The following is a 22,696-nucleotide window of genomic DNA, read 5'->3' on the forward strand; positions in this document are numbered from 1 at the left end:
AACTGTTTCGTATTAAACCAAAAAGTCACAACAAGATCAATTAGTATTAGAAATTCCATTGAATATTTATTTTTCAAATAAAAAGAAAAATGGAATTCAATTTTAAAACTCCTTTTTAAAAAAATGCTAAATTTTAAATATAAAAGAATTGCCAACATCTGTCCTAGTCAAGACTAGGCCTGGAGTTAAGTAAGCTTAGCAGACTCATAAGGATGTGTCTTGGTATCAAAAGTGATTACATTTAGGTTCTGAACTGAGTTTCGTTGGGGCTTCTAAATTCTGAAATTTATTTTTATTAGCAAAAGGTTTGGTGGTGATTCTAAGGCCACTGATTTGGTACACTGCTATGTCAATTCCTATGCTAAGTATTTTGTGCAGAGCTAAGAGTATTACAAAGGAGAAAAGGGAATTATACCTTCGTATAGTTGATGGATTTCATTGGAAGATGTCTTTGTTCTAGCTCTCAATTTCCCTTTAAAATTCTTGAGACGGATTGTGAAATTGTGGTAAGAAATTTTGGAAGCAGAGATGGATTGTGAAATTGTGGTAAGAAATCGTCCCACGCGCAGCCGCTTCTTGATCGTCGAGCCTAAACCGGACCACCGATCGTCTATTGCCCGCCGTCAACCGTTAAGTGAAACACCCTTAACAATTACGGGTTAATGATGGATTAATTGGCCATTATTGGGATTAACTGCTGAATTTGTTTTGCATTGTAACGGATGGAGAGAGTTGGAGCACATTGACGTTGAAATTGGCGCTGGGAGCTGAAAGAATAGGATTAGGCTCAAAATGATTTTTGTTCATTGGGCTCATAATATGTAATTTTGGTTACAAGATTGGAGCAGAAGACATAGTATTTTATTTTAATTAGCTAGACCTAAAACTAAATTATTTTGTTATACTTACATTAGCCCCAATACTTGTAATTGAAATTGGACTTTGACTTATTATTTCATTGGATCGGTCCAAAATTATTTATTTATTATTCTTGAAATCCAACGAAAAACCTTAGAATATAGTTCCATTGTACGAACTAGGGTTGGCACGGTACGGTATACCGCACCGAGAATGTCATACCGCATACTGTACCGCAAATTGCGGTATGACTAAATGCCATACCTATACCTTACCGAATTTTTCGGTATACCGCATTGCGGTATACCGAAAATTCGGTATGTCAATATTTGAAAACCTTTACCTTACCGATATTTCGGTATGCCGTACCGTGTTGCGGTATGCCGCAAATCATACCTGTTTGATATATTAAATATTGAAGAATTGAGATTTAGAATTAGGGCAGAATAATGAATTAATGATGGTTGCTACTGATTTACGAATTATGCCTCTAATCTTTCTTTAGTTTTTAAAATATAAATATTATAATTTTATAAATAATATATATATTAAAAAAATATATTTATTAACGGTATATACCGCAAAATTACGGTATATACCGTAATTTTGCAGTACATACCGTAATTGCGGTATGATGCGGTATACCGCGATATATGCAAAATCCATACCTTTACCGTACCTTAATCTACCGGTAAGGTATCATACCGTACCGAAAAGTGCGGTATACCGAAAATTCGATATTTTCGGTATGGTAAATGAGGTATTTCGGTATTTCGGTATGTTTTGCCAGCCCTAGTACGAACTTGCTTTCGCACAACAAAATAATAAATATTTTGGTGTTATTCCAAATATTAAACATAAACCGAGAACCCTATTGATAGACATGCCTTAATTCGTCTTTACAAAATAACGCCCTTTCGAGAAAAATTAAAAAATCAAAAGAAAAGTCTGGGCGTTACAAATTAAACCTCATAAACCTTTTAGGAGAATTACCAATAAGGAGAACTCGTCTTACAGTCTATCTTCAATTTTTTCCTGCCACGTCAGCAACTTGTCTCTCAGCCCATCGTCCACCCATCTCAGCCTAACTCAATTTCCGCATCACTATCTCTAATTATATTAATTGTTGATGTTTATCAAATACTCCCTCTGTCCAATAATAAATGGCACACTTGGGATATGACACGAGATTTTTGGAGATGTTGTTTTGTGTGCTAGGTGGTGAGAGAAAATAGTGTTCCCTCCGTCTCATAATAGATGTCACACTTTCCTTTTTCGTTTGTCCCACAAAAGATGTCACATTTTCTTTTTTGGTAAAAGTTCTCTCTCACTTTAATATAAATATACTATTTTCTCTCTCCATTTAACACACAAAATAACATCTCCTAAAATCCCGTGCTATTACCCAAATGTGTCATCTTTTATGGGACGAAGAAAGTATATTTATATTAATGTGAGAGAGACTTTTTTCTAAAAAATGAAATGTGACATCTATTATGGGACGGAGTATAAAATAACAAATACGAAATAAATTGGAAAAAATGAAAACATAGAAAAAAATCAAACATATTTCACTAAAATAAAAAATAAATTCTACAATAAAAATATACAAATGCGCTTCAATGGTTACATGCCCAGATCTCTTCAATCATATCGTTTCTGAAGTCGAAAATGGGCTTGTTCCTTGCGAGTAGTAATAAATGCGCGGAACCTCTTAGACTCGCCATGCAGTACTATTACGAACTTGAATCCTTCGAGGAGATTCTAACTCCAACAAAATGATTAAATTATAATAGAAAACTTGATAAACTAAAGAAATGGAAATATACTTTTCTATTATTCTGTGCCTAATGCCAAAGGATTATAAATATTTATAGAGAATAATATTTAACTAATTGATAGAAACATGCAACAGTATGCCACTAACTATTCCACTAATCAACTGACTATGGAAACTATATAATTAACTCTTATCCACTAATTATGAAACTAAATAACTGACTCAAAACCAAACACGTCTATTGAGTAAAACTCCCTCCCGAATCAAAACAAACCTCGTCCACGAGGTTAAGATTGGGAAAACAATCTCGTACATGTATTGCTTGTGGAGTAAGTGTATGAGACGATGGTGAGGAGCAGAAGAGGGCAGAAAGTTGATCGAAACGCTGATGCACATAGTTTTCCTCCATCAATTTCATGATCGCCTGTTGGCTCGAACCAATGCGATCATTCTCGTCCTCCTTTGCAGCTGCCGTAGGTGTGGGGTCCTTCAATTTGAGGGGTGGACTCTGTGGAGTTGTGGAAGAATTGGGGAAAGCCATGGAGAATGAGAACTAAATGAAAGCATCAATGTTACGAACATGAATCCTTCGAGTGGATTCTAACTCCAACAAAATGACTAAATTATGGAAATTTAGATAACTTGATAAACTAAAGAAAAAGAATTTGATAAACTAATGGAAATGAAAATATACTTTTCTATTCTTCTGTGCCTAATGCCAAAGGATTACAAATATTTATAGAGAACAATATACAATAACTAATTGATGAGAAACGTGCAATATTATGCCACTAACTATACCACTAATCCACGAACTATGGAAACTAAATAACCAACTCTTATCCACTAATTATGAAACTAAATAATTGACTCTAAACCAAAACACGTGTATAATATAACAAGTACACCCTGATTTACGAGTTCGCTAACCATAGCGTGGCTTGATCCAACAACATCTTAATTGGCCCAATCTGTAACTCCTTCACCTTCATTGTCAACAATCGTTTTGTTATGCAGGATGATACATGCACACATGATATCGACGACACACTCTTTGTAGAACAAACGCATCGGGCCTTTGAGAATTGCCTATCGTGCTTGGAGCCCATCAAATGTGTAACACATCACTTTTCAAACCCTAATTTTCAAACCCTAAAATTTTTTGCATTTAATGCTGTGAAGTCCGTGGATTATTTGACGAGTAAATTTGGTTATTTGATATTGTTGTGACCTAGTTTTGAGTTTGAGTTTTAACTATGTGTTGACTGAGTCAACTTCGTTGATTATATGACGTGACTATTTGGATAATTGATGCAGGGTGAATTTAATTGTTATTCGAATGTTTGATAACTTATTTTATGAGCTGGATATTGCGATGGCGAAATCATAAGTCCAATACTAATAATTCATTTCCTTAAGGATTATTTATTGTACTGAATTCGTGTTGGATCTGAAAAAGAAAAAAAAAATACAAAGCCGATCTTATGAAACATAAATTATGGACTACACCATTTAAATAAATTACAAAGGGTCTTGTGCCTAAACAAATTTTAATTAAATCCTAACTCTAGCCAAAATCCCAATTCTTTTCTTGAGCCTCTCCCAACTTAATATGCACCAAAATAAATCTTCCTCCTCTCTTTCACGCGTTATCCATGATCTGCAAAATCCCATTCCAAAATTAGTTCAGTCAAATGCAACAATTAAGTCCACTTTACTTTAGCAATCAAATACCAAACTTTCTCCCTCCCACGTCTCACGCTCCTTCTTCACCTCAATCTGCAAGGAAAATCCTTTCCAAAAATTAGACCACAATCAATTGAAATCACCACCAAAATTATTCACTCATTAGACCATCTCCAACCATTTACACTAAACTCAAACTCATTTTTGAGTATACGCTCACACCAAAAAGTAGTATTACTCCAACCATTTACACCAAATTCAAAATTTACACCATTTTTGGGTTTTTGTTTCACAAAATTTTTGCAGGAACACCATATTTGATGTTGTTTCAAAAAAACACCAAAAATGGATTTGAGTTTGGTGTATGGCTGGAGAAGATTTCTACATCAAAACTTATTTATGGAGTATGGTTGGAGATGGTCTTACACTGCTATATCACTCCTATGCCCTAATCACTCTCAGCCACCACATACAACAAACTCCACAATTGAAAAAAATTCAATAGAGTAGAGAGTCAGAGAAGGAGACGTCCATTCAATCCCTTTTCTTCCCAATCCGACTAAGGTAATTCATTTGCGTATCCTATCATTCTAATTCCTAAAATAAACCCTAGACTCATGAAATTCTGTAACAGTGACCGGAAGTTATCCATCACCATTCTCCGCCATCTCCAATCTTTATCCTCAATCCACAAGTTGCAATCACATCTCTTGAAGGTATTCCAATATCATACTACTGCATTCACACATCCAAAATCTGAAATCCATCTAATAGTTTGGGATTTTTGTTTTGATTCTTTTAGTGACAGAAATAGAAGGTGAGAGAGTGAATAGATTTGGTTTGTGTGCCCTTGAAACCTTCCATCTGAGTGCTGCTCTTTGTGCAATTTTGGGTGTTCTGTGCAGAGGAGACACAGTAGAGAGAGAGAGACAGGAGAGTAGCCGATGCCCAATGGTTTTGGATTTTAGAATTGAGGTATTTGATTCATTCTTTTGTTTTATAAACTTTAAATCCCTATTTTAGTGCTGGACGTTTAAATTAAAGTGGAAGTTGAGGGGAGTACGTGTGTAATTCTGGTAATGGTCATGGTTTTCATTTTCTTGTTTATTTGTTGAATTCTGTTAATATTTTAGTGTTATTTTTTTAGAAAAGGGGAATGGAGGAGGCTGTGTACGCGTATTATTTTGTGAATAGGACTAAGAGCTCCATTCTACTTTTCATCTTCTTTTTTAGTTTGTTTCACCCAAAATAATCTATTACTAAAAATAAAAATTCATTTATATCTATTTTATTTTTTTCTCTTAATTTACTCTCTCTACTTAACACATAAAATAAAACCGCATAAAATCTTGTGTCGCCAAAAAAGTACTCATCTTTCTTGGGATTGAGGGAGTACTTCTTTTCTTTTGGGCCTATATGTTAAATCTTTGGGCTAGGGAATTTCTATTTCTTAATTATTTGAGTTGGGCTACCTTATTTTATTTCTTTGGGCTAGAAAATGTAATTGTTTTGGGCTATGGAGTTAATTAAAAATTCTTATGAGCTGAGTTATCTCTTCGCTAAATGGTTGTGGACGTGAGCGGCCGGTCAACCTTGCCACGACGCCTTAGGCGGCCGGAATTATCGAAATATCTAAGTTTCTAATCAAGAAAAATTTATAATCTTTCTTGTAAAAAATAATCAAAGTCATAGGATGCGTGCATCTTATTTTGTTATGATTCCCTGTGTTGATATATGCATCATTTTAAAGGTTAAAGGTGATATCTCGCAAGTGAATCATGATCACAATGCAAAGAATGTAATTAAGGATTAAGCACTCGAGGTGGACTTTCTTTTAAATAAGGACAATGTCCTAACTATTTTATTGATGGGAATAAAATGCGAATATGTTTATGCCGTATTTTGGGCCGCAAACCTTACTTGAATTAGTGTACACCTATGCTAGATCGTGTCCCATCTCATGTGTTAAGCATTTTACTTTGATTTTTCCTCATTATTTGAATATTAATTAATTGGTCAAACTCTTTATTGAAACCCTAGTACTTTTCCCTTTCTTTAAGTCCCATTAGTTGCGTCCACCCGAATTTATTAACCCTAGAAAGGACGGTCGTGACAGTTTGTTAGAAGAGCAATTTTTCATTCCGCTCTGGACCCAAGAGTCTTTTTGAGTGTAATATCCCCTTGTATCAATGATTAGAGTGTTACCATTGAAGTCTCAACACCACAACTCGTCACGCCCAACCACGAAAGAAGAGGTAAAAATATTTGTGACTTTTGGATTAAATGCCTGAATTTTTGGAGTTGTGATGGAAAAATGTTATCCTTGTGTAAATGACAACTTTTCTTATTGAAAAGGTAAAATAAATACTACGGCTTTTGGAAAATATTGTGATGGTTTGAAATGTGAGATGATATTTGAATATGTAATTTCTTTTACTTAACCGTGAAGCATGATTATGTCGAATATAATGGTATTGTATTATGCATGTGAAATTGAATTCTTTGATCAAGAAATCTGTTAATATAATGGTTCGAGATGTGAGATGATATTTGAATATGTAATTTCTTTTACTTAACCGTGAAGCATGATTATGTCGAATATAATGGTATTGTATTATGCATGTGAAACTGAATTCTTTGATCAGGAAATCTGTTAATATATGTTGAAATTCCATGAGTGTTGGAAAAGGAAATTTTTATCCATATATGGGTGTAATTGTATGATTTTTTTGGAGTCGTGAAACAGAAAGTATGACACATGTGTGATTGCGATTATTTAACTATGTAATAAATGGAACGAAACGTATTGTTTATGATATATAACTCCTATGGATGGTGCACTATTTATTTGTTACTCTACATAGTTATAAAATGTGCGATGAATGTCTAATCCGAGGCAGGGAGACTAAGGGAACCAAGAAGTATCTACATCGCAAAAACTAAGGGCAAGAAGTCGACGTACTACGATTCGACGAAATACGAAAATAAACATAATGCGCGAACCATTAACCTTGGGAAAAAAAATTAAATTCTTGACGTGACACTAATTCAATACCTCTATCTTGTATGTATATGCATCTCCGCATGCATCGTACTCTTAGCATCCTTTTGAGCCATATATCCTCTTTGTTTCTTTTCTATCCTTGAGTTGACGTTGAGGCTCCCTTTAATGTAGATGGCTAACCAATAATTTTCTTAGATGCGGAATCGATACGAAAGGAACAAAAGATGACCCGTTGAGAAGTATCGGGAGTATGAGTGGGATGAGAAGACCTTTTCAGTGACCTATGTGTCCAAGTTTTATGATCCATGGATGGACGCTTACGCTTTTGGGGGTACCACTCACCACTCTAGGATCGTAAAACTCATTCATACCCTACCGCCCCCATGGAGTCAAGGGGTCGCACAGGCGGCAAAACCATACATGTTGTATAGCTCGCAATAGGCGCCGATTGCGGTGCCGATCGCACAACTGCCGTTCGGCGCCCCTATTGTGAGTGCTCTAAGAACAAAACCAGCAACCAAGTACTAAAGAGGAGTCTAATCGATCAGAATAAATGGAACGACAATACAATTGACTAAAGAGAGACAAGACCATACACAAAGTAGTATGGTAGTTTGATAGGGTTTGTATGCTAAAAGATGCTTCGAGCGAACATGCCTTTGTACATTCAACTTGTGCATGGATACAAGAAACACTACGTTCACTTGTTTACCTAATTATGAGAATAAATATAATATAACAATTTATTTATTGAAATATAAATAATATAATATAATGGTTAATACACTGAAAAAACTCTAGTAGGGGACTTGACCGGATCTAGTAAGAAGAAAAAACAAGTTCACAACCTAGATAGGTCTTGGCTACCTATTGGTATGGTTGCAATGTTTGTGATAATTCTCTCTTACCTAAGAAGATATTACTAACACTTGTGTGGTAAAACACTGAAATGATCAACAATAAATATGTTCTTTATTGCTATCTACCGAAAGAATATACTTCCGAAAATTTAGTATTTCTGATATGACCATGCCCGTAAGGCCCATGACGAGGCGCCTACATGAGGGGATCTCCACTTTCATCCAAAAAGTCATGCTGGAGGAGTCTACGAAGACCGAGGAGCACGCGACAAGACTCGTGCTGAAATTTGAAGGCTGGGAGCTTCCACTCGGCCTGGTAGGTTCTGCGGCACTGCTTCACCCGGCCGGGTGCCATCCACTGGAGTCGTCAAGGCCAAGCGTCGCCACCCGACCGGATAACTATTCGACCACCCGCCCGGGTAACTCACCCGACCGGGTGTCTCTTGAGGCGTTGCCTCACCCGGTCGGGTATGATCTGCTGGAGGAGTCCAGGCTAAGCGTCGCCACCCGACCGGGTACCCTTTCTGCCACCCGCCCGGGTGGCCCGTCGAAGGCATGATTTAACACCCTTAATTCCACCCGACCGGGTAGAGTGACGCGGACCAGATTTTGTGGGCCTTTTCATTTGGAATTGGACCCTAGTATAAATACCTTTTGATGTCATCTTTTTCATTAGATTTTGCTGAATTAAAGTTTCTACCCTAGAGAGTTTCCTCTTTGAGGATTGTATCCAATTCCTTCCTTGAAGGTTGCTTGTCTCCATCATTGATTGATTCAAGTAGAAGTATGCATCAATGGGGTGTATCCATTGAGTAGTGGAGCCAAGGGGTGATAGAGCTATTGAAAGTTGCCTAGGGTTGTTTCCATTCTTTTGGTCAAGGTCATATGGTCATAACTCTTTTATCTCATCATTATACACATGTTTTCCATTCCTAATCTTCCATCCATTCTTGTTCAGATTCAATTTTTGTGGTTGGATCTCTTTTTATTATCTTTTGCTTTGTGTTGAGAAATTGAAAATAGTCTCACAAAAAAATTGTTAGATCAAACATCATAAATGGGTATATTTTTGGGAAATGGATCACAAAATACATGGATCCTTATCATTTGGTATCTAGAGCCTAGTACCCACTGGGTGTTTGATCTATTGCTTCCTTGAGTTTTCTTTTTGTCCTTGTTTTGCTCTGTTTTTGTTGGGATGATTTGATTGATCAAATGTGATTAGATTAAGCTGAAATTTGGTGTGTATGATCTATGTTATGTGTCCTAGCTACCTGCAAAATTTCATCATTGCCCTATTTTGGCATAGGTGGGGAAAACCATACAAAACCTATCCAATTATCAAATCTGACTATATATGAATATTTTTACCTTGATCTATACTTGATTTTGAATCTATCCACCAAAATTCGTCCAAATTGGGCGTGGGGAACAATACCAAAAAAATCCATAAAGATTAGCCAAATTTCAGTAAAAAGCTTCATCCCATGTCTTGTTGTCTTTGGTGTGCGTGTCTTCCTTAGTCCTTTTCTCCATTGCTTTCATATGTTTAGTCATTATTAGTTTGGTATTTACTACTTGGTGTCCATATGTTCTTGAGGTGTATACCTTGATTGAGTTGTTCGAGCGCCAACGAGTGGAAATTGGATCGAGAGTGTGTGATACAAGCCCCACTATATTTTGAACTTACCGAGTGACATTGGTGAGTGACTTGGGGGGGTTGGGATACTACATTGGGGTAAGTTAGCTTCTTAAATCTCTCTTTCTTGTTTCACTAATCTCTAAGGCTAGTCCCTAGCCTTTGTCTTTGTGTTTGTAGGTAACTTGGATGCCTCCTATTACTCGTTCCAACAAGATGGGAGACATCCATGAGGATGAGGTAGGGAAGGGCGCGGCCTCAAGTAGCTCCAAACCCGAAGGGGATCTTTTGAGCATGGTGTTCCAAATGATGGCGGACCTTAGACGTGATCTTAAGCACGATATCAAGAAAGATATCCAAGAAGAGGTGAGGAGTTTCGAAGCTCGCAACCATGCCAGCCAAGAGGTTTTATTCGAAGAAATCAAAGCCTTGAAGGAAGAGCGGGGGTCGAGGCCTCTCAATCCTATGGGCAACGCCGTGCCCAATGAGGTCCCGGAGGAAAATATTGAAGAAGAGGAGTATGAGGGGTGGCAAGGAGGGAATGTTCGGGATAGAGTTAACAACTTGGAGAATGGAAGGTTGGGGGGGGGGGGATGGAGCCAATAGGTGGTTTGGAGGAGGAAATGGAGGGTATGGTCGTTTTGGGGTAGGAAACCAACATGGAGGGATAGAGTCTTAAAGGGATCGATTTAGGAGGGGAATAGGTACTATGAGGAGGAGCCCCGACCGAGGTTTGATGATCCGTCCAAGACCTTGAAACACAACCTACCCGAATTCCATGACAAGTTTGACCCCAAGGCCTACTTGGAGTGAGAATCTCAAGTGGAGAAAATCTTCTCCCTCCACAACTATTCTGAGGTGACAAAGGTAAAGATTGCATTGGACGAATTTAGGGGTAATGATAATACTTGGTGGAATGATGCGTTGAGGAAAAGGAGGATAGCTAGGATGGGGGATGTGCGTTCATGGGATGAGTTGTGCCGAATCATGAAGGAGTCCTTTGTGCCTAGGTCCTATTATCACAAGCTTCGTGGGGAACTTCAAGACCTAAGGCAAGGATCCATGAGTGTGATGGATTACTACTATGAACTTCTTGCCTTGATGAACAAGATTGGAGTGCATGAATCGGAGGAATCCACTCAAGACCGATTCATCCATGGTCTCAACACTTTGTTGAAGCATAAAGTCCAAATTGAGGCTTTAAGGGAATCACATTGGGGAAAGTACTATGTTTTGCCGAAACCTTTGAGAGGCAAGGAAAAAAAGTGGCTCTTAGCAAGGCGAGGGTGACCTCTAACCAAACCGGGATGGGAGGAAACATGTGGAGTACCCCTTCCAAGAAGATGGAGAGTCCGCCTATTACTCAAGGCAAGGCACCATACAAGGCATCGCCAAACCCAAGCCCACAAGCTACCAAAAATTCTTCTTCAACGGAAAGTAGCAAGGTGCAATGTTTCAAGTGTAAGAGCTATGGTCACTATGCACATGAGTGACCTAACCAAAGAGTGATGGTTATTGGGCAAGATGGTAGCATGCATAGTGAGGATGAGGAGGATGGAGTGGTGGAAGGCAAGGAGGCAAGTGTGGAACCGCGTATGTCATATTCTAGTGGAGAAGAAGAGGATGAGGGGTCGAAGACACTAGTGATGCTAAGGATGCTCAATGTACAACCCGATCTTGAAGAACATAAGGAGCAAAGGTGCAACATTTTCCATATGAATTGCAAGGTACGATCAAAAACTTGTTTGGTGATTATAGATGGAGGTGTTAGGTTTGGTATACTGAAAAAGCATGTTTCGAGCAAGTTTCGCTCGAATAGAATCTTGCTTGTATACGTAAAACTCTATAATCCACTTTTAACCCGATTCAGTATTATTCGAGCAGTTTCGCATGAATAGAATCAGTATATTATTACGTTGTGTTTGCTTGTGCATTTATAAGATGTTTTATAAACATTTAAATGTATAAGAAGCAAACAAAGTCTAAGTTTTTTGCTTAGTAGACTGGTTGTGGGCGACGTCCACTTTAAGATAACATAGTCGGTTCTATGCAATGCTTTGCAAAAGAAAAATAAAAATTTCACAACCCAGATAGGCTTAGACTACCTATCATGAAAGGTTGCAATGTCAGTCTGATTATTTCTAAGCCTTACTGAAATAAGATAACGTTGGTGTGGTATAGCACTGAATGGATCTAACAACAATACGTGTCTTTATGCTATCTACTGAAAGACTAGGTCTTGATAAATAACTATTTCTTAATCTACATACGTTAGCATTGAGCATACGGTATTGATTATGCACTACTTTGACTTATCAAATGGTGCGGATTTTTCGCAACCCAATAATCCTGATATATTAGGTAGTGGTGATTAATATCTAGCGGTGCTAGGATTGCTATTATTTTGAATCGCGCGCGAGGTGAGTCTTGTTTGATAACGTCCTCAAGAGGAGCTCGAACAAGGTTTTATTATTCAGAAAACTGGCCAGTTGGAGTTTTATTACTCTATTTAAAATAAATAAGTGATTCATGCTAAGTCCACTCTTGGAATTAATAAGATGTTAATTAATTAAGTCCATAGTAGACTTCAATTAATTAATGGACATTTATATCTTAAGTGCGGGAAATAAATAATATAAATAACGGAAACCCGGATTACTTGTAATTTGGGATTTGGATGGGGAGTGCAATATTACTTCTGTAGTGGCTGCTCGTAATATTCCAATTAAAAGCTTATATTATATTGGGGTTCAATTTAATTAGTAAAAAACTAATTGGAGGAGCTCATATTTAAAACCTTCCATAGATCCCTGACTGAGCCCAATATGAACTTAATATAAATAGGAGAATAAAGGAGAGACAGAATCATAATCATTATTTCATTCAATTTTCGTCCCTTCTCTCTAGGGAGGAGAACGAAATTTTCAGCTCCTCCTCCGTGATGAATTTTCTGTCTTCTTTATTCAAGTCCTAGTATTTTGATAAGATCAGCCCACCCTGATATCGAGATACAGTTCGGGAACCAGTCAGAAGATCCGTGGTCTAGTATTGAAGATCATCGTGGAGAAGGCGCAAGCAATCGTCGATTCTTTGAAGAATCAAATCGGTAACTCTAAACCGTTGTATTCATGTTTAGGATTTACTTTCTTTAAGCATGAATTATTTGTGTTCTAGCATGCAATTGTCTGTTTAACATGTGAATTGATTAATCGCATAATCGGTCAAATAGATCCGTGTCTGATTTATTTGTTTTATACAAGTCTTCCGTTGTGCAAGGTGTACCGAACCCCAGGAGGAGGTAGTTGTGCTAATATGGTAAGTGAACAATTGGTGGCCAAATTGGGGTTGAAAGTTGACAAACATCCTAATCCTTACAAGCTTCAATGGCTAGGGGAGTCCGCTGAGCTAAAGGTGAAGGCTCAATGCTTAGTTCCCTTGAAGAATGATGTCTTTGAGGATGAGGTGATGTGTGACATCATTCCAATGACGGCTTGTCATGTGTTGTTGGGAAGGCCTTGGGAGTTTGATAGGAGGGTTTATAAGAATGGTTTCACCAATGAATATTTCTACATGGTGAATGGTTTGAAGGTTAGGTTGAAGCCCCTCTTACCTAAGGATGTGTTTGGGGCATACCAACATCTACAAAGGGAACGGGAAAGGGATAGAGAGAAAAGTCTTGTTAGTGAGGTTGAGCTAAAAAAAGCCAAGTGAGAGTGGAAGTGGTGAGAGCACAAATAAAGTACCTAAACAAGAAAAACCACAAGCAATGGAGGAAAAAGGTTGCTTGTTAGCTAGGGCTCCCGACCTTGGGTAGGCACTAAAAAACCGTTCAACCATTCTCCTCATGGTCCAGAACGATTTATGTTTAAATGCTAACACTAACCCTTGTCCTTTGGTGATTGCATGTATTTTACAAGGTTTTAAGGATGTCTTCCCGGATGTGCTATCCGATGAGCTTCTACCATTGAGGGGCATTGAGCACCAAATTGACTTTGTGCCGGGTTCATCTATTCCCAATCGGGCGGCATACAAGGCCAACCCAAAGGAGACTCAAGAGCTTCAAAGGCAAGTCGAGGGACTCCTTGCCAAAGGTTTGATTCGAGAATCTCTTTCACCTTGCGTCGTACCCGTTATTTTGGTGCCTAAGAAGGATGGAACTTGGTGAATGTGTGTAGATTGTAGAGCTATTAACAAGATCACCAGTACGTATAGGCACCCCATACCTAGGCTAGATGACATGCTTGAGGATCTGTGTGGCTCTAATTATTTCTCCAAAATTGATTTAGCAAGTGGGTATCACCAAATTCGCATGAAAGAAGGGGATTAATGGAAAACCGCTTTTAAAACCAAATTTGGCTTGTATGAATGGCTTGTTATGCCTTTTGGGCCTACTAATGCTCCTTCCACTTTCATGGGTTTGATGAATCATGTGCTTCGTCCTTTCATTGGAAAATTTGTGGTGGTATACTTTGATGATATCTATATTCATAGTAAAAGTGTGGAAGAGCATGCTAGTCATCTTAAAAATGTTCTTGAAGTGTTGAGAATGCATGTTGTGTATGCCAAGTTATCTAAATGCACTTTTTGTGTTGATGAGGTGGTGTTTCTTGGGTTTGTTGTGGGGAGGGATGGTGTGAAGGTAGATGAGGAGAAAGTGTAGGCGATTAGGGAGTGTCCTACACCCAAGAATGTGAGTGAGATTCGATCTTTCAATGGTCTAGCAAGCTTCTATAGGAGGATTATGAGAGACTTTTTGTTAGGGCATCCACAATGGGGCGCCCTATGCGACGCCCTAAGCCCCGCCCTATGCACCGCCACATCAGCATTTTATCCTCCGCCCCTTCCACCTGCAGTGGGGCGGACTATAGCCCGCCCTAAGCATTTTACTTCTATTTTATATTTATATTTTTATGTATGCAAATGTAAATAAAAATAAACATATAAAAACAACACAATTAAAGGGAAATTCTAAATTTACTTTATTAAAAAAAAGTTACAAATGAAGAAATAAAATAAAACACTAAATACAAAAAAAGGAGGCTAGTCTAGAACAGTCCCAACTTGCGGCTGAGGCCATCGATCATCCGCTGGATGCCTTCGATTTGAACCGGGTTGGTCGCCTGCATGAGGGCGGTGTGCGCGTCCAACAATGTCCTGTAGTCAAAGGAGGCCGCCAAATCCGAGTAGGCATGGGCCGCAGTCGAAGTCGCGGACGGCGTCGAACTTGGGGTCGGCGACGAGGCCACTTCAGGGGCCGGGGCGGAGGAGGATGTGGCCTTGCCCTTGCCCTTGGCAGCCTTGACGCCAGGGTGACGCCGGGAGGAAATTGGTGTGCCGGAACTCTCATCCTCGAACACCGGACTGTTGAGGTCCATCGGAGACGCGCCGCTATCGCTACTTGTATAATCAGCGAAGGTGCACTTCGACGCCCTCCTCCTCGCCGCCGTCGATGGGGGAATCACCCCACCAACGAACTTCTGCTTGTCCCTCAAGAGCGCTCAGGACTGGTAGTGCTTGAAATCGACGTACAATGAAATGTACGACTGCATCGATTTGTCCCGCACATCCGCAAGACTCTCGCCACTGCCCTGCTCCCTCTCGCACTTCTCGTACTCCCCCGCGAACAAATTTACCTACTTCTTTATTTGATCCCAGTGCTTGCGGAGCTGCTCCCTGTGGCGCTTGTAGGCGTACGCTGGCTTGGTCGCGTTGCATTTCTCGGCGATGCGCTCCCAATACGCAGTCATCTTCTGGTTTTTGGCGTACACCGGATCCTCCGAAACATCAATCCAACATCTCGTTAAGACGATGGATTCGGTGTTGGAGTAGTTCGTCTTCCCGGGGCGAACTCTTCACACACCTCCATTGAAGGCAACTTCTGGGCTCGTGCCTTGGTCCGCTTCTTCTTGGTGGCAGACCCAGACGAGGCGGCAGGCCGGCCGCGAGGTGCGGCGGCGGCGGAGGGGCGGTGGGGAGAAGGCTCCATGTCGGACAGCCCGTACGAGTCGGTGCTGAAGTCGGGATGGTACTCGGTGTTGGTGTCGAATGGCCAGTATTCGTCGGGTTCTGTACCCGACCATCGTGCACCATCGAAGATCGGACTATTCGGATTTGGGTAATCTCCGGAATCCATTTTGCTTGAAATGTAGAAAATGTAGTGTGAATTTGAGAGTGAAGAGAGTGAAAAATGAAGTGAAAATGAGAGGTATATATGGGTTTTGAAAATTTAATAAAATTAAAAAAAAACGGAAATGCGTCTCATCGTCCGCGTCGTCCACAGTGGCGGACGATGCGGCGGACAATGGGGTATCCTCCGCGCATCATCCGCGGACGATGTATCAGGCGCGGACGATGGTTAACCCATCGTCTGCGATGCTGAAGTGGCGGACGATGCGATTGACGATGCATCGTCCGTCCCATAGTTCGCACCATTGCGGATGCCCTTAGGTTTGGTATACTGAAAAGCCTGTTTCGAACAGTTTCACGCGAATAGAATCTTGCTTGTATACGTAAAACTCTACAATCCACTTTTAATCCGATTCAATATTATTCGAGCAGTTTTTGCACGAATAGAATCAGTATATCATTACATTGTGTTTGCTTGTGCATTTATAAGATGTTTTATAAACATTTAAATGTATAAGAAGCAAACAAAGTCTAATTCTTTTGTTTAGTAGACCGGTTGTGAGCGACATCCACTTTAAGGTAACACGGTCAGATCTATGCAATGCTTTGCAATAGAAAAAGAAGAATTTCATAACCCAGATAGGCTTAGACTACCTATGGTGAAAGGTTGCAATGTCAGTCTGCATATTTCTAAGCCTTACTGAAATAAGATGACATTGGTGTGGTATAGCACTGAACGGATCTTACAGCAAGACGTGTTTTTGTGCTATCTACTGAAAGACTAGGTCTTGATAAAATACTATTTCTTAATCTACATATGTTAGCATTGAGCATACGGTATTGATTATGCACGACTTTGACTTATCAAATGGTGCGGGTTTTTCGCAACCCAATAATCCTGATATATTGGGTAGTGGTGATTAATATCTAGCGGTGTTAGGATTGCTATTATGTTGAATCGTGCGCGAAGTCTCGTTAGATAATGTCCTCAAGAGGAGCTCGAACAAAGTTTTATTATTCGGAAAACTGGCCAGTTGGAGTTTTATTACTCTATGAATAATAAATAAATGTTTTTTGCGGAGTCCACTCTTGGAATTAATAAGATGTTAATTAATTAAGTCCATAGCAGACCTTAATTATTTAATGGACATTTATATCTTAAGCGCGAGAAATAAATAATAAACAAAATGGAAGCCCAGATTACTTGTAATTTCAGATTTGGATGAGGAGAGTTCAATATTACTTCTGTAGTGGCTGTTTGTAATATACCAATATAAGCTTGTATTAAATTGTGGGTTCAATTTAATTAGTAAAAAGCTAATTGGGGGAGCCCATATCCAAAACCTTCCATAGATCCCTGTCTTGGCCCAAAAGGAACTTAATATAAATAGGAGAATTAAGGAGACAGAATTATTCATGATTTTACAATGAAAATAACGTCCCTCTCTCTCAAAAGAAGGGAACGATTTTTCTTAATTATTCTCCTCCGTGAGAATATCAGCTCCTCCTCCGTGAGGAATTTTCTGTCTTCTTTATTCGAGGCCTAGTATTTTGATAAGATCAGTCCACCCTGATATCGAGATACAGTTCGAGAACTAGAGAGAAGATCCATGTTCTAGTATTGAAGTACAAAAGGGGAAGGAGAATGTCGTTGTCGATGCCCTTTCTAGGAAACCTCATGTGCCTTTAGATGATGATGCTTTGATTGAAATCATGTGATGCATGTGAGAAAATAAGTGCTTGTTGTGTGTGCTTCAAAGTATGTTGGTTTTGAGTTCATTAAAGACTATATGAGCATGACCATGATTTTGCCACTATCTTTGAAGCATGTGAAAAGGGTTCTTTTGATAAATACTATATGATGGATGGTTATTTGTATAAGGAGAATAAGCTTTGCATTCCTAATTGCTCTGTTCGTGACTTGTTGATTAAGGAGTCTCGTTTGGGTGGATTGATGGGGCATTTTGGAGTGTTAAAAACTTTTGATATTTTGAGTGAGCATTTCTTTTGGCCTTGCATGAAGAAACATGTTGAGTGATTTTGTGGTCAATGCATAGAGTGTAGACAAGCTAAGTCTAAGTCTAATAACTTTGGGCTTTATACTCCTTTGCCTCCACCTACACACCCTTGGGTAGATATCTCCATGGATTTTGTGTTAGGCCTACCCATGTCTTCTAGAAAGAATGATAGTATTTTGGTAGTAGTGGATAGGTTTTCCAAGATGGCTCATTTCATTCCATGTAGGAAGACAAATGATGTTATGTTCATTGCAAATTTGTTTTTCAAGGAGGTGGTCAAATTGCATGGGATCCCAAAACCCATTGTGAGTGATAGGGATGTCAAATTCTTGAGTTTCATTTGGAAAACCCTTTGGGAAAGTCTTGGAACCAAACTCCTCTTTTCTACTACCGTTCATCCCCAAACGGATGGGCAAACGGAAGTAGTGAATAGGTCCTTAGGTACTCTCCTTCGTGCCCTAGTATTTGAGAGTAAGATGTCTTGGGAGGAGTGCCTACCTATAGACGAGTTTGCATACAATAGGACTTTGCATTCCACGACCAAGTTGTCCCCTTTTGAAGTTGTTTATGGATTTAACCCCCTCACTCCGTTGGATTTGTCCACGCTGCATTTGCCTTTGCCAATTATGCTTGATGTAGGGGGAGAGGAGAAAGCTAAGTTCGTGAAGGAGTTGCACATGCAAGTGCAAGAGAGGATTCGAGAAAAGGGAGAGCTAGTAGCGCGTCAAGTGAACAAAGGGCGCAAGAAGGTGGTTTTTGAACCCGGTGATTGGGTTTGGATACATCTTATGAAGATCCGATTCCCCGACAAGACCAAGGGGAAGCTTGCCCCGAAAGGAGATGGTCATTTCCTCGTGTTGGAGCGCATCAATGACAACACATACGTGATCGACTTGCCCGATGAGTATAATGTAAGTTGCACTTTCAACGTGGCTGATTTGAGTCCTTTTGACTTTGTAAGAGGTCCGGATTTGAGGAAAAATCCTTTCCAAGAAGGGGAGGATGATACGACCATGCCCGGAAGGCCCATGACGGGGTCTATGATGAGGCGCCTACATGAGGGGATCTCCACTTTCATCCAAAAAGCCATGCTGGAGGAGTCTACGACGACTGAGGAGCACGCGACAAGACTCGTGCTGAAATTTGAAGACTGGGAGCTTCCACCCGGCCGGGTAGGTTCTGCAGCACTGCTTCACCCGGCCGGGTGCCATCCACTGGAGTTGGCAAGGCCAAACGTCGCCACCCGACCAGGTAACTATTCGGCCACCCGCCCGGGTAACTCACCCGACCGGATGGCTCTTAAGGCGCTGCCTCACCCGGTTGGGTATGATCTGCTGGAGGAGTCCAGGCCAAACGTCGCCACCCGACCGGGTACCCTTTCTGCCACCTGCACGGGTGGCCCGTCGAAGGCATGAAGGAGTCAGACGGTTTCACCCGGCCGGGTGATTTCACACCCTTAATTCCACCTGGCCAAGTAGAGTGACGCAGACAAGATTTTGTGGGCCTTTTCCTTGGGAATTGGACCCTAGTATAAATACCTTTTGATATCATCTTTTTCATTAGATTTTGCTGAATTAAAGTTTCTACCCTAGAGAGTTTCCTCTTTGAGGATTGTATCCAATTCCTTCCTTGAAAGTTGCTTGTCTCCATCATTGATTGATTCAAGTAGAGGTATGCATCAATGTGGTGTATCCATTGAGTAGTGGAGCCAAGGGGTGATAGAGCTATTGAAAGTTGCCTAGGGTTGTTTCCACTCTTTTGGTCAAGGTCCTATGGTCATAACTCTTTTATCTCATCATTATACACATGTTTTCCATTCCTAATCTTCCATACACTCTTGTTTAGATTCAATTTTTGTGGTTGGATCTCTTTTTATTATCTTTTGCTTTGTGTTGAGAAATTGAAAATAGTCTCACAAAAAAATTGTTAGATCAAAACATCATAAATGGGTAAATTCTTGGGAAATGGATCACAAAATACATGGATCCTTATCAATATCTTTGTGTCTGCAAATAATATTAATATTGTTTATTTTATTAGAAGCCACTTTGACTTATCAGTAAAAGTTTGCACAACCTAATCATGGTATCTTGAGTTTTAGTAATTGAATAACATGAAAATATTAGAATATTATTTCATAGAATTCGCATGCCCATTGTGTTATTATTTTATCCCCAAGAGGTGTTTGAAAAAGAAATTTATGATTCAGAAAATTGGACAGTTGGAATTTTACTTCACGAATAATAAATAAAGTTTAAACAAGAAAAACTCTTTGGAGAATTAATTTAATTCAAGTCACATAGCAGACAAAGAATTAAATTAATGGATTCAGATAATCTTAAACGCGGAAAATATTATAAAATAAAATGGAACTCAAGTTCTTCGTAATTTGGTGATTTAGGTTAGAGTTTAATATTGTTCTTCAGTGGAATAAAATAATATTCCATTAGAAAATATATTAAATCATGGGTTAATTGATTTAATAAGTTTATTTTTTAATGGGCTAGCCCAACATCTAATCACTTCATGGATCCCCATTCCTCTAGCCCATTATGTTCATCTTATAAATAGTGAAAAGATGTGGAAACCCTAGCACACAATACACAACTAACTCCTCTCTCCCTCTTGCATCAATTTTCCTACCTTGCTCTAGGGAGGGAGATTAAGGTTTTGGATTTTGTTCTTGTTTTATCCTAATTCATTGGATTAGATCAAGACAATCTCGTGTTTTGTGTGGTTTCCCCAAGATCTCATATCACTATTATTGATTCTTCAAGATCCGACCACCCGGATGAACAATCAAGGACGTGGTAATAGAATGAAAGATTCGTGATCGAGATTTCATGGATTGCCGGGAGATACATCAAGTAACGTCAATCCTTCAATGGATAAAAGGTACTAACAATTAAATCTACATCAAATAGCATGTTAAACATGTGTGTTTTTTATGTGATTTCCTATAGATGTAGATTAATTGCATGAACCCCATGTAGGATGCATGCATTCTATTTAAGTCTGATTACTATGTTCTCTTTTTTCAACAAAGAGTTCTTTTTGCACACTATTTAAGACGGGAATGGAATTTCTTCATACAATATGAACTATGTTTCAAGTAGTCTATTCGTGTCATAAACATATAAATTCTTTTCATTTTGACATGTCACATAAAAATTGTCCACTTTTATATTTGGTAGTAACATTTTTCTCTCTATTGAGGCGGGATACATTCCCCACTAACATCTCCAATAATTTTTTCTTTCTGTCTCTCTCCAACTTTACTGATTATGCATTAAAACTCGTATCATCCCTAATTTCACTCTTTTTATGGGTCAGAGGAAGTATGTTTTTAGGTCAAACTCCCGACCGGGTGTTATTAGCCACAAACACACTCGGTCGGGCGATAAGCTTATGGACTTCCGCTTATTTAAAATTAGTGCCCTTTCGGTGTGGGTGGTCGCTCCAGGGAACCGGTTTCTGCCTGTTGTTGACTATTTTCTCTTCATAATTCAATAAATACATCAAACTCAATAATAACATATAATTGGCTGGAAATACATAAATCAAACAATAAAACCCAATGATATTTAAATCAACAGACTAATTAACCGATAAAAATATGAGTTTGTCAATTCCCCCAAACTTAAATCCTTGTTTGTCCTCAAATAAGAAGTTGAAGATCACAAAGAATAAACTCATACAAAGAGGTAAAATTGGGCTTTATTTCATAAATAAATTTCACTCCCTTTGTTCCATAGTAGTAGAGACATTTCTTTTCGGCACGGAGATTAAGAGAAGTGAGTTAAGTAAATGAAGAATAAAACAGGAAATGAAAAAGATAGAGAGATAAACATAGAATAAAGTAGAGAGACTAAAGTAAGTTAGAAGAAATCTGTTGACTTTTACTAAAAATGAAAATGACTCCACTACTATGGAATGTACCAAAATGGTAAAATGATTCCACTATTATGGAACGGAGGAAGTAAAAAACAAGTTCTCATGGCATGGAAACATCCAAAACCTATCAAACATCACTTTGAGTTATATATTGTATATCACTTGTTGTCAATGCCCTCACAAGCTTATCGAGTGTAATTTTGTCACGACCGTCATTTCTAAAGATTGAAAATTCGGTTGAATCACGACTAGTGTGGGATTAAAGGAGCGGGGAAGAAAAGGGAAAACACATATGGCTCGAAACATCGATCAAAGTGGAATAACCATTCAAATCAGAGTGTCAAGCCATAAAAGTTTGACAATGAAAAGGAACAATATTCAACATATATCCAAAGATAAATGAAACAACTTTCAGCAAAAGAATTCGAGGAAAGAATAATATTTTGTATGAAGACATAATATATTCAAAATATCTTATTTGCTATCTTCTTCACTTTCATATTCAACATCCATTATGCCCGTCAATGCTCAACCTGCACGTAGGAAAAACACATGCAGAGTTGAGTACTTGATGGACTTAGTGAACTCATGCCAAAAATATTTTCATCAATAAAATTATGTCAAGCCAATGCTAAGTGAATCTCAAGTTTTACTTTAAAAATGCCGAGAAGACTAAAAATCATTTCCATCTTAAAAACATGGTTGCGCAACCATCTATCATCATCGTCGTCGTCATCCATCATATACGATATCTGAACCATCATGTGAAATGAGAATGTGGCCACAAACTTGATCACTGGAATGATCGATCTAAAAGACGGCTCATGATCC

The 22,696-nt window shown here is 38.9% G+C and overlaps 1 long non-coding RNA gene across 1 annotated transcript; it reads left to right on the forward strand.

Annotated features, from left to right (window-relative positions):
• The first annotated feature begins 4,363 nt into the window (after positions 1-4,363).
• On the forward strand, positions 4,364-6,260 carry LOC148930348 (uncharacterized). The gene is made up of 4 exons (XR_016136369.1): positions 4,364-4,888; positions 4,959-5,040; positions 5,127-5,141; positions 5,230-6,260. It is a non-coding gene; the product is annotated as an uncharacterized LOC148930348 (long non-coding RNA).
• The last annotated feature ends 16,436 nt before the right edge of the window (positions 6,261-22,696 follow it).

The sequence above is a fragment of the Salvia hispanica genome, chromosome 3, assembly GCF_029641045.1.
Source record: "Salvia hispanica isolate PSC_SH4W2 chromosome 3, Shi_PSC_v1, whole genome shotgun sequence".
Classification (NCBI taxonomy): domain Eukaryota; kingdom Viridiplantae; phylum Streptophyta; class Magnoliopsida; order Lamiales; family Lamiaceae; genus Salvia; species Salvia hispanica.